The sequence below is a fragment of the Mustelus asterias genome, chromosome 11 (assembly GCF_964213995.1).
Source record: "Mustelus asterias chromosome 11, sMusAst1.hap1.1, whole genome shotgun sequence".
Taxonomy (NCBI): Eukaryota; Metazoa; Chordata; class Chondrichthyes; order Carcharhiniformes; family Triakidae; genus Mustelus; species Mustelus asterias.
The window spans coordinates 89266162-89279638 of NC_135811.1; the positions used below are offsets into that span (position 1 = coordinate 89266162).

General features: G+C 44.8%; 2 non-coding genes across 2 annotated transcripts; one reads left to right on the top strand and one right to left on the bottom strand.

Annotated features, from left to right (window-relative positions):
* Positions 1 to 235: 235 nt before the first annotated feature.
* trnaq-uug (transfer RNA glutamine (anticodon UUG)) lies at positions 236 to 307 on the top strand. The gene has a single exon. It is a non-coding gene; the product is annotated as a tRNA-Gln (tRNA).
* Positions 308 to 1605: 1298 nt separating this feature from the next.
* trnaq-uug (transfer RNA glutamine (anticodon UUG)) lies at positions 1606 to 1677 on the bottom strand. The gene has a single exon. It is a non-coding gene; the product is annotated as a tRNA-Gln (tRNA).
* Between the last annotated feature and the right edge of the window lie 11800 nt (positions 1678 to 13477).

Genomic DNA, 13477 nt, shown 5'->3' on the forward strand with positions numbered 1-13477 from the left:
TGACATGTGCAGGAATTACGTTGCAACTTTCTCCCTATTAGTTTAAATTGCAGAAGTGAATGTTATTCGTGAGAGAGCACCTCACTGGCAAAGTACTGGTGTGTAGCAACTGGCTGCTTTCTGCCTGAAACTGAGAACAACTATTCCCCTTAAAAACAATCCAAACTACACTCCTGAAGCTTGAATCCAGTAACCTCAATTTCTCAATTTTGTAGAAGGCTGTGACATTTAACGTGGTCCCATGGTGTAATGGTTAGCACTCTGGACTTTGAATCCAGCGATCCGAGTTCAAATCTCGGTGGGACCTCAACATGTTTTAATAACATCGATAAAAAGATTTAATATTACAAACTTTAATTCTAGTGATATGAGTGAATGTTTCAGTAGAAGAACTCTGCAATGTAAATAAATCCAGTACAACCCAACCAATGCGGGTCTCACATTGTACTCATTTTAGAAATTTATGTGTTAAAATTGGGGCGATTGCCTTTTTTTTCGCAAGTTTTATTTTTTTAAGCTTCCAGCAAGTTTAATCCACCGCAGTTTTTGGTTGTTGTATTGCTGGTGCTTATTTCCATCCAGTGACACTGAATGGGGGCAGACTCAGTGCCAGATCACTGAATGCAATTAAAATAGGCAGCCTTCATTGACCAGGGGGGGACGGGGGGGGGGGGGGGGGGGGGACAAGCACCTCCAGTCTAAAGGACTGACCCTAGTAATGTCTCCAACACTCTGGAGAAAAGTAGGGAGCTGTTGCATTTTAACCACAGGCTTCCCCAGGTAATGGTGCTGGGGTAATTTAACCAGAGGCTTTCCCCAGGTAATGATGCTGGGGTAGGGCTCAAGCTGAAAACTCCAGACCCATTTGTGTTTCTAACCATTGCACATTTCAGCTCTCTCTCAATGTTGTCCCAGGTGCAAATAGATAATTTCCTCCAGAGAGGGGGGGGGGGGGACATGTTTGAGTGTCCTCTCCACCTGTTAATGATTTTTTAAAATATCTATATACATATCTTCATTGATGATGAGGCAATTGAAATGTGGGCTGTTATTTAAGGCTGCGACTTGCTGAACTGCAGCTGGGTGGCAGAATGCTCCTAAAGCTTCCCCCAGCACAGGGTGTGAAATGTGGTGGGTGGGTTTGCAGAGGTGCTTGGGGTGGGGGAATAATATTAAACTCACAGCTCTGGCAACAACAACAAAAAAAATCACCTCATACATCCTGCAGATTTATTTAGCAAGAACCACCACCCCAGGAAGGAAGAAGGGTCCCTGGTTACAATACCTGGTAACACAGCAATTAAATAAGTGCAAGCAAGTCACTCACTTTCCTCTCTTTTAAAAAAAAAGTTTTACTTTTTGTTTTAAAAAGTGTGCAGCCCAATTTTTGTTGAGTCCAAATCCTCAGGCAGGAGGTCCAAAGGGAGAGAACCAGAGTGAAACACAACTGGAACAATCACAAAATAAAATAGGCAAGGTTCAATGGTGGGGTTTTATATTATTGTTAACAATTGATCAGCCTTGCTGCTATGTGTATATTTATTATTACTGTGTGTGACTGACCTGTGCCAGCTGCTGGGTGGGTTGATTTATAAAAACATGTTGAGGTCCCACCGAGATTTGAACTCGGATCGCTGGATTCAAAGTCCAGAGTGCTAACCATTACACCATGGGACCGTCCTGTCAGCCGCTGTGGAATAGGCGCTTTAATAAGCGACTTACTCATCTTCCCCTCGGCCCGCAGGCTTCTCCGGTCCAATTACAGCATTGGGATCAGCTACCCTGCCCGTAATGAGGGGGTTTGTCCCGGGTTCCCTGCCCCCCCCCCCCCCCCTCTACCCCCATATCAATCTCTGCATGATTTCCCCCCCCCCTCCTCCTCCTCCTCGCCGTCTCTCTCCGCGCCATTGCCGGCAGTGCCGGAACCTGCCGAACAACCCCCCCTGTGACGTCACCGCCCGCTCGGCTCTTTCCGGCTGGGGGAGAGGAGGAGGAGGAGGAGCCTCAAACCCAAAACTCGCGAGACTTGCAAGGGCGGCTGCAGATCTCATTCCAGCCGGCGGGCGGGAGGCGGAGGGGGAGGGGACTGGTACTGAGGCTGTTGCTAGGGGTACTCTCGGTGCTGAGGCTGTTGCCAGCGCTGTTGCTAGGGGAATTCCAGGTGCTGAAGCTGTTGCCAGGGCTGTTGCTAGAGGAACTCTAGGTGCTAAAGAATGTAGCTAGGGAAACTCTCGGTGTTGAAACTGTTGCTAGGGCTATTCTAGGTGTTGAGGCTGTTGCCAGGGCTGTTGCTAGGGAAACTCCACCTACTGAGGCAGTTGCTAGGGAAACTCTAGGTATTGAGGCTGTTGCCAGGGCTATTCTAGGTGTTGAGGCTGTTGCCAGGGTGTTGCTAGGGGAACTCTAGGTACTGAGGCTGTTGCCAGGGAAACTCCAGGGTTTCAGGCTCTGACTGCCTCTCAGTAGAGCAGGAGATTAGGAGATTTTCATTCTGGCCAGCTGCAAGTTGCACTGTTGCCTCTTTCCATACCTTCCCAAAACTAGTGACCCTGACCAGCGAGAATGATTAAGTGCAAGGGCAGCAGACACATGGCAAATTCATCACCTGGAGGTTCCCCTCCAAGCCACTCACCATCTTGGTGTGGAAATATGTCACCGTTCCTTCACCGTCGCTGGATCGAGAGCTACATGTTTTTAGGTGTCCAGATCACCAACAACCTGTCCTGGTCCCCCCATGCCAACACTATAGTTAAGAAAGCCCACCACTGTCTCTACTTTCGCAGAAGACTAAAGAAATTTGGCATGTCAGCTACGACCCTCACCAACCTTTACAAATGCACCAGAGAAAGCATTCTTTCTGGTTGTATCACAGCTTGGAATGGCTCCTGCTCTGCCCAAGACCACAAGAAACTACAAAGGGTCGTGAACAAAGCCCAGTCCATCACTCAAACCAGCCTCCCATCCATTGACTCTGTCTACACTTCCTGCTGCCTCGGAAAAGCAGCTAGCATAATCAAGCACCTCACGCACCCCGGACATTCCCTCTTCCACCTTCTTCCGTTGGGAAAAAGATACAAAAGTCTGAGGTCACGTACCAACCGACTCAAAGACAGCTTCTTCCCTGCTGCCATTAGACTTTTGAATGGACCTACCTCGCACTAAGTTGATCTTTCTCTACACCCTAGCTATGTCTGTAACACTACATTCTGCATTCTCTCGTTTCCTTCTCTGTGAATGGTATGCTTTGTCTGTATAGCATGCGAGAAATAATACTTTTAACTGTATGTTTAAACATGTGACAATAACAAATCAAATCAAAATCCTTCCCTAAGGAATTGTGGGTGTAACATTTTTATTTTTTCACAGGACTTCCAAAGATATGCAAGTTAGGTGGATTAGAAGCATAGAAACATAGAAAATAGTAGCAGGAGGAGGCCATTCGGCCCTTCAAACCTGCTCCGTCATTCATTTTGATCATGGCTATTCAAATTCAATATCCTGATCCCAGCTTCCCTCTGTATCTCTTGATTCCTTTAACCCCAAAAGCTATATCTAATATAGAAACATTGGCCATTTAAATTGCCCCTTAGTGTCCTTAGTGCTAGGGGCAGTTGCGGGGTAAATGCAAGGGGTTACGGGGATAGGGTGGGGGATGGGCCGAGGTAAGTTGCCCTGTCGGAGAGTCGGTGCAGACTCAATAAGGCAAATGGCCTCCTTCTGCACTGTAGGGATTCTATGATTCTATGACGTTGCTTCACTTACCCAGCATTTTTATGGCCCATCCCTAATTGCCCTTGAGAAGATGGTGGCAAGCTGCCTTCTTGAAATGCTGCAATGCCTGTGGTGTAGGGACACCCTCAGTGCTGTTAGAGAGGGAACAACAATATATTCCAAGTCACAATGGTGTGTGGCTTGGAGGGGCACCTGCAATTGGTGGTGTTCCCATGCGTCTTGTCCTTCTAGATGGTGGAGATGGCAGGTTTGGAAAGTGCTGGCGAAGGGGCCTCAGGGAATTATTGCAGTATATCTTGTAGATGGCACATACTGCTGCGACTGTGCTTCAGTGGTGGAGAGAGTGGATGTTGACAGTAGTAGATGGGGTAGTAATCAAGAAGGCTACTTTGTTCTGGATTGTGTTGAACTTCTTGAGCATTATTGGAGCTTCACTCATCCAGGTAAGAGGAGAGTATTCCATCACACTCCTGACTTGTGCCCTGTAGATAGTGGACAGGCTTTGGAGAGTCAGGAGGTGAGTTACTATCCACAGAATTCCTAGCCTCTGATTTGCTCTTGTCGAGAAAGTATTTATATGGTTGGTCCAGTTCAATTTCTGGTCAATGCTAAACTCCAGGATGTTGATATTGGAGGTTTCAGTAATGGTAATGCCATTGAATGTCAATGGTTAGATTTTCTTCTATTGCAGATGGCCATTGACTGGTACTTATGTGCCACTTGTCAGCCCAAGCCTGGATATTGTACAAGTCTTGCTTATTTGGACATGGACTGCTTGAGTATCTGAGGAGTCATGAATGGTACTGGACATTGTGCAATTATCAGCAAACATCCCCACTTCTGAACTTACGATGGAGGGTGGGTTATTGATGAAGCTGCTGAAGATGGTTGTGCCTAGGACAACCACAATTATCTTCCTTTGTGTCTCCAACCAGTGAAGACATCCCCTCGCCGATTCCCATTGACTTCAGTTTTGCGAGGGATCCTTGAATCTACACTTGGTCAAATGCTGCCTTGATGTCAAGGGCTGTCACTGTCACTTCATCTCTTGTGTTCAGCTCTTTTGTCCATTTTTGGACTATGACCGTAATGAGATCAAGTGTTGAGTAACCCTGGTGGAACCCATCGGTGAGCAGGTTATTGCTGAATAAGTGCCAGTTGATAATGCTGTTGACAACCCCTGCCATCACTTTGCTGATGATTGAGAGTAGATCAATGAGACGATAATTAGGTTAGATTTGTCATGCCCATTGTGAACAGGACATACCTGGGTGGTTTTCCACTTTGCTGGATAAATGTCAGTATTGTGGCTGTACTGGAACAGCTTGGCACAATTAGTTCTGGAACACAAGTCTTCAGTACAAGCCAAGAGTTGGGGAGGCACGGTGGCACAGTGGTTATCACTGCTGCCTCACAGCGCCAGAGACCCACGTTTGATTCCCGGCTTAGGTCACTGTGTGGAATCTGCACGTTCTCACCGTGTCTGCACATTTTTCCTCCGGATGCCCTGGTTTCCTCCCACAGTCCGAAAGCCATGCTGGTTAGGTGCATAGGCCCTAAATTCTCCCTCAGTGTACCCGAACATGCACCAGAGTATGGCGACTAGGGGATTTTCACAGTAACTTCATTGTAACATTAATGTAAGCCTACTTTTGACAAATAAATAAACTTTAAACTTTATTTTTGAATGTTGTCAGGGCCTTTGCAGGTACAGTGCCTTCAGCCATTTCTTGAAATCCTATGGAGTGAATCGAATTGACTGAAGACTGGCATCTGGGTGCTGGGAACCTCAGGAGGAGGCCAGGATGGATCATCCACTTGACATCTCTGGCTGAAGATTGTTACACTGATGTGTTGGTCTCCCGCGTCATTGAGAATAGGATTATTTGTAGAGCTTCCTCCTCCAGTTAGTTGTTTAATTGTCCAACGCCATGCACTACTGGACGTGGCAGGACTGCAGAGCTTAAATCTGATCTGTTGGTTGTGTGATCACAGAGCTCTGTCTATCACTTGCTACTTTTGATGTTTGGCATGCAAGTAGTCCTGTTTTGTAGCTTCATCAGAATGAAATCTAATTTTTTGGTATGCTTGGTGCTGCTCCTGACATGCACTCTTCATTGAACTAGGTCTGATCCTCTGGCTTGATGATAATGGCAGAGTAGAGGATATGCCAGGCCATGAGCTTATAGATTGTTGTTGAGTACAAATCTGCTGATGACCCACAGCACCTCATGGATGCCTGGTTTCGAGTTGCTAGATCTGTTCAAAGTCACTCCATTTTGCACAGCAGGGGTGCCACACGACACAATGGAGATATTCTCATTGTGAAGATGGGACTTGTCTCCGCAAGCACTGGGTGGTGCTCACTCCTACTCATACTGCCAGGGAAAGATGCATCTGCATCAGGTGGATTGAGCTGGACTGCGGCGGTACAAGAAAGTAGGGGTGAACAGATGCTCCAGTTTTTCCCAGTCAGTCCCGGATTTCCATTAGACATCGCCGTGTCCCAACAATCATTCAAATGTCCCGCTTTTCAGATTTTCCCTTTTAGGACAATCATTGAATATGAACCGCATATATCTTTAATGATCAATCCCACCAAATGCTAAACATGTTGAATATACCAGTGAAAGGGTTAATAATCACGTAAGTTTAAAAATCACTTAAGCTGCTCAGTCACACAGGGAAAGCTATATGAAAACCACAGGTATTAATTAAGGCAGACCCAGGTAAGAGTCAAGGACCATTTTATTGAACAAGGTGCAGCTACAGCTGATTAGAACAAGAAACAATGGGAAGAGAGGTTAATGTACCACTGGTCAAAGATATAGCTATCATTACTTGATGATATAACATGCACAAGTTATAATTGGACACTATACCCTTATGTCTGCATGATGTAACCTTAATCAATAGCTGTGAGTGGATAGAGATTACTTGTAATCAAATTTGAAACTATAGTTGCTTGTGTATTTCTGAACTCTGCACGCTGGCTGGTCTTAAAGATTTAGTCAGTGTCCTGTAGCTACAGTAATAAATCATCTTAAACCAGTCCGTGACTTTGTCTGGTTACTTGAGGGGAACAATAGTTTTAAATACAAGAAAATCATCATGACAGCACTGTAACAACCAGTAATACAAACATTCTGTTGAATGTGGTAACGTGTGAAGGCAGTGCACTGGAACACGCACAGCTTCATTGAGACAAGGAAGAGAAATATTGTGAGCATCACATTTTGTTTTCTCGGATGAGGATTATGATTTTCTACTTCTTAGCAATGACCCTTATCCAGCATAAAATATATTTACAAGACTTTTGATTTTATTTATTTATCAGGGTTCAATTAAAAAATAGCAAGGTGGTGGCCTAATGGTGTTATCACTAGTCTATTAATCCAGAAACTCAGCTGATGTTGTGGGGACCCGGGTTCGAATTCCACCATGGCAGATGGTGGAATTTGAATTCAATAAAAAATATCTGGAATTAACTGATGACCATGAAACCATTGTCGATTGTCAGAAAAACCCATCAGGTTCACTAATGTCCTTTAGGGAAGGAAATCTCCTGTCCTTACCTGGTCTGGCCTACATGTGACTCCAGAGTCACAGCAATGTGGTTGACTCTCAACTGCCCTCCAAGAGCAACTAGGGATGGGCAATAAATGCTGGCCTAGCCAGCGACCCCCATGTTCCACGGATGAATAAAAAAAACTAGTTGCTACCTTCAACAAAAAGGATGTCTAAATGAAAATATTTGTCCAGTGAGGAGTTACAGAAAGCATTCCTATTTTTGAGTAATATAGGGAAGGGTGAAAGTGATGGGTCCTTCAATGACTGCAAATCAATATTCATGATTAGTCATAGTGAAAAGGCAGGTGTAAGTTATTCAAACAATGAACACAAATCATGGGTCAAACCTGGAAGACGCAGCATTGCAGATTTGGCAGGGTTGGTTAAACCGAGGATGAAACAGAGATTTGGAAAACCTATCTTTAAACAATATCTCAATGATAAATAGAGATCTCGTAGCCAGACTTTGCAAGGGTAATATAATGGGCGATAGTGAGGCAACACTTTGTTTTGAATCCAGGTTTTTTGTTTCTTACATTTATTTTAGACAGAGGGTGGTAGTGGAAGGATCTTTTTCCGGCTGGATGCCTGTGACTAGTGGTGTTCCACAGGGCTCTGTATTGGGACCTCTGTGTTTGTGATTTATATAAATGATCTGGAAGAAGGTGTAACTGGGGTGATCAGTAAGTTTGCGGATGACACGAAAATGGCTGAACTTGCAGATAGTGGGGAATATTGTCAGAGGCGACAGAAGGATATAGATAGGCTGGAAATTTGGGCAAAGAAATGGCAGATGGAGTTCAATCCAGATAAATGCGAAGTGATGCATTTTGATAGAACTAACGTAGCGGGGAGCTATACGATAAATGGCAGAACCATAAAGAGTGTAGATACGCAGAGGGACCTGGGTGTGCAAGTCCACAGATCCTTGAAGGTGACATCACAGGTGGAGAAGGTAGTGAAAAAGGCATATGGCATGCTTGCCTTTATAGGACGGGGCATAGAATATAAAAGCTGGGGTCTGATGTTGCAGTTGTATAGAACGTTGGTTCGGCCGCATTTAGAATACTGCGCCCAGTTCTGGTCGCCACACTACCAGAAGGACGTGGAGGCTTTAGAGAGAGTACAGAGGAGGTTTACCAGGATGTTGCCTGGTATGGAAGGGCTTAGTTATGAGGAGAGATTGGGTAAACTGGGGTTGTTCTCACTGGAAAGACGGAGGATGAGGGGTGACCTAATAGAAGTGTATAAAATTATGAAAGGCATAGATAGGATGAACGGTGGGAAGCTTTTTCCCAGGTCGGTGGTGACGTTCACGAGGGGTCATAGGTTCAAGGTGAGGTGGGGAGGTTTAACACAGATATCAGAAGGACGTATTTTACACAGAGGGTGGTGGGGGCCTGGAATGCGCTGCCGGGCAAGGTGGTGGAGGCGGACACACTGGGAACGTTAAAGACTTATCTAGATAGCCACACAAACGGAGTGGGAATGGAGGGCTACAAAAGAATGGTCTAGTTTAGACCAGGGAGCGGCGCGGGCTTGGAGGGCTGAAGGGCCTGTTCCTGTGCTGTATTGTTCTTTGTTCTTTTACAGAGGCTCTCAAGCCTCATAGAATCATAGAATCCCTACAGTGCAGGAGGAGGCCTTTCGACCCATCGTGTTTGCATCTATTCTCCGACAGAACATCTTACCCAGGCCCAGAACCCCCACCCCATCCACGTAACACTACACATTTGCCATGGGTAATCCACCTAACTTATGCATCTTTGAGCACTAAGGGGCAATGCAGCATGGCCAATCCACCTAACCTGCACATTTGGACTGTGGGAGGAAACCAGAGCACCCGGAGGAAACCCATGCTGACGTGGGAAGAACATGCAAACTCCGCACAGTCACCCAAGGCAGGATTCGAACTCTGGCACTGTGAAGTGGGGGAGGGAGGGGGGTAAGATGCTTTCTCGGAGATTCGGTGCAGAATTGATGGGCTGAGTGGCCTCTTTCCGCACTGTAGGAATTCTAAGGTTCTATGGTATTAAGGGGCTCTGTTAGTGCTAGCGCTGTGGCAGGCCAGATGCAATATAATTAGTGGGAATTAGGCAGAGTAGCTGCCATTCTTGCTTCAGTGCTTGTCCTGATCATCAGCATCTGCAGATGTGCTTCCAAAGGGTAATGACCTTGCACGCCGTACAGATGGTAATGATGTCAAACGGGGGGATAGGTCCCAGTTGCTACCTCAGCACCACCTCGAGAGATGTCAAGACGATAATTACAGTGTTTAACCTGACTATTCATGTTCCATGCCCAGCTTGACATCACTGGGGTGACAAGCAAAGCTGTATGGGAACTGCAAATTGGATAGAGATATCAATAGAACCAAGGACCTGATGCCCACCTGGACAGCCCCACTGGCTGAGGGTCCAATCATTGGGACAGGTGTACTCCCCAACAGGAGGGATTGGTAAGGGGAGTAAAGAGTTAATATAATTAAAATTAGTTATAAGGTGAGTTATATTCATGAGACCTGCCTCTCTGACTGTGTTCTTCCAACACAACCCTTGGTCTACACACCTGCTATTGTTTTCCTAATGTGTTTTGCTATGAAGCCAATATATACAAGCCCGAGCTGCTTTTAAGTTGTCAGTTGTTTTCTATGCATCCTGCACCGTACTTTCCCACGGGCTTGCCTAATCAGCTGCAGCTATATTATGTATAAGTGTATATATACAGTTGTAGTTGCTGTTTGAGAATCTTCGCTTCACTGAAGCAACCCCGCACGCTTGCAATAAGGATTCCTTAACTTTAACTAACTCCGGTTTCCGAGTGGCATTGGTCTCCTAACAATTGATATAATTTTTAGAGATATAATGAGGGTCACATGGTTAAACAATATGTTCTCAAAATCATTTAATTATTACAAAACGTGGCTCACAGTGCGTCGGGCATAAGTTGTATTTTCAATCCGCATTCCTGGCGAGCAAGTCAACACCTTCAGCAGAGCCTTATAAAACTTGTTTTGTCATCATTGCTGTCATGTGGATCTTGCATCACAGAACACCTTTCTCCATCAATGGTCACATCGCGGGAGATCATTTCCTTAATAAATAATGCAATAGCAGACAACCCAGTGTTGCCAACATAGCTGAAATCTTCCAACACTTGGTTGGGTTAGTTCCAAACAATCCAGGGAAATTGAGTCATATTTCAATGGCAAGGACAACGTTGTGTATAACCTTTAACAAGACTTAAGGGAGACGGAGCAGTCACTGTACAGTCACTGAGGTATATTACAGTGGAGGTGACCAAAGCGAAAGGTGGGATTTGAAAAAATCATGGAAGACTCAGCTCAACGTAACAAAGAGAAATTTACAAAGAGATGACAGCAAAATACTGCGGATGCTGGAATCTGAAACAAAAACAGAAAATGCTGGAAAGTCTCAGCAGGTCTGACAGCATCTGTGGAGAGAGAATAGAGCCAACGTTTCAAGTCTGGATGACCATTTACTGAAATTTACAAAGGGAATCAGTGAGTAAGAGAATGCCAGTTTCACATCGCTTCTATATGTTTGTGGAAGAGTATATTAGGTGAATTGTTAATATCTGAGTAGTTCAAAATCCCAAATATTTTAGTGTCCTATTGTTTCTGCACTTCTCAGCAATTTTCCCATGTATTTCATCTTCCACCGCTTCCTCTGGGTGTTTAGTTGACTGTTCAGTATTAAACTAGCAGCATGATAGTTTCTTTTTAACTCTTCAATTTAACCCATGTGGCTTATATAATAAACCTTCAAGCATAACCATAATAACTCTGTGGTTATTCGTTTAATCAATATTGGTTAAGATTGGTTAAATATTAATCCTGTCCTTTATTTTCCTCCTCTCGATCCCATCTGAAATTAAGCGGAAATACTGAAGTGCCATTCCTACTCTTCTTTAAGCCATGGTAAGAAGTCTCACAACACCAGGTTAACCTGACTTCTTACTGTGCCCATCCCAGTCCAATGCCGGCATCCCCACCTTCATTAAGCCATTGTTCTGTAAGAGCTGTGATACTAGATTTCCAAATGCCTATCTGTGCCTTGTCTGCCTTCTTCGTCACTTCACACTGAAGTATATACAACTCATCACAAAACGATCTTTGTTATCTAATTTCTACCATCCTGCTTTTTCCCCTCTTACTTAGCTCCTGCTCTCCAAACCCAGCTTGCTTCATCCACTCCCCAATCTATGCTCAGCTTCTGATTCCCTGCCAAGCTGGCTTAGTCCATCCCCAATAACCTTAGCTCAATCTCCCAACACAATATTGGACCGAGTCCTGATGAGATGTAAACCATCCAGCTTCTTACCTCGAACTGGTTCCCATGCAACAGAATCTAAAAGGCTTCCTCCAACACTATCTTTCCAACCAGATAATCATCTGCTCCATTGATCTGTTTCTGTATTCACCAGTCCATGCCACAGGGAGCAATCCAGAATGACTACCTTTCAGGTATTACTTTTTAAATTTCTTTCCCGCTCTTTAAAATTTGGAATTTTCATATGGCATGACATATGTCTTCAACAGAACTGTGGTGTCCAGGGTACCATGAGTTGATTCGAAGACTGGTTAAAGTTACCAGAAACGAATGTGAGATTTAATTACTTGATCTAGTTTAAGCTACAAGTCGTTGCAATTAAACATTTACCTATAACTTGCTTGTGATGTGATGTCCTCCTCCTTCACTTTCCCAAATCCCCTCAGCTTTAGTTTTATGCGCTTTGTTGATTCCGCTGCCATCACTTCATTCAATGATGAGGCCCATGCAGCGAGGATGACAAGCTGGTAGATATATCTCAAGTGGGACTGGCAAACATTTGCGGAACATGCGCATATCAACGGCATTTTTTTAAAAAAAGTTTATTTATTAGTCACAAGTAAGGCTTACATTAACATTGCAATGAAGTTACTGTGAAATTCCCCTAGTCGCCACAGTCCGGTGCCTGTTCGGGTCAATGCACCTAACCAGCATGTCGGAAGAAACCAGAGCACCTGGAGGAAACCCACACAGACACAGGGAGAGCATGCAAACTCCACACAGACAGTGACCCAAGCCAGGAATCGAACCAGGGTCCCTGGCGCTGTGAAGCAGCAATGCTAACCACTGTGCTACCGTGCCGCTCTTTTGTTTGAGATTGTACAGATAATAAATAGATGATTGTTTAGATAGGGATGGCGCAGTGGTTAGCATCGCTGCCTCACAGCACCAGGGACCCAGGTTCAATTCCGGCCTTGAGTGACTGTCTGTATGGAATTTGCACGTTCTCCCCGTATCTGTGTGGGTTTCCTCCAAGTGCTCCGGTTTCCTCCCTCAGTCCAAAAGATATGCTGGATAGGTGCATTGGCCATGCTAAATCCTCCCTCAGTGTACCCGAACAGGCGCCGGAGTGTGGCGACTGGAGGGATTTTCACAGTAACTTCATTGCAGTGTTAATGTAAGCCTACTTGTGACACTAATAAATAAACTTTAAAACATTAGATAGTGCCATGTCAGTTGAGAATCAGGAAAGCTGAACAAGATGGCATTCAATTGCAAAGGATTGGATGACTGGCAGCGCTGGGGGAGGGAAGCCAGAAGTGAGGATGTGAGGGGATTGGGATCGTCAATTAGTGCATGGAATGAATAATAAGTGCTGATGGAGTAGAGGTGGGTGTGAGGAGTATTGTAACTGAAGTGTAATCAACCTGAGTAGTAGATGCTGGCTTTCGGGGTACCTTTACCTTTGCTGCCCTGATAGGATAATTGAAGCATTCACAACACTGTATCCATATCAGTTGGGATTCGGGCTTTAAAGAAAAGATCAAGTGAAACATTTGTAAACTTTGGTAGGGATAAAGAAAAGCTGTGGAACTGGTGGTTTCCATCCCTGAAATTAAAGCAAATTTTGAGAATGCAAGCGAGCTAGTGATACTGGAAGAATTTCAAAATAGCGCCCAATAGCTTTTAGGTCACAGCTGAAAGGCTGCATCCATCCAGCTAGACTTTCCTGTTCTTCCAGTTTCCCTGTTGGTTCATAAATGGACATTTAGTGCCCCCAGGCTATTTATGTGAGATGTTACACCCGTGTCAAAACTGCAGCCTCTGATAGCTTAGAAACTTTAGAATCTTGCAGTGACCTATGGCTACTAGAATGATATATT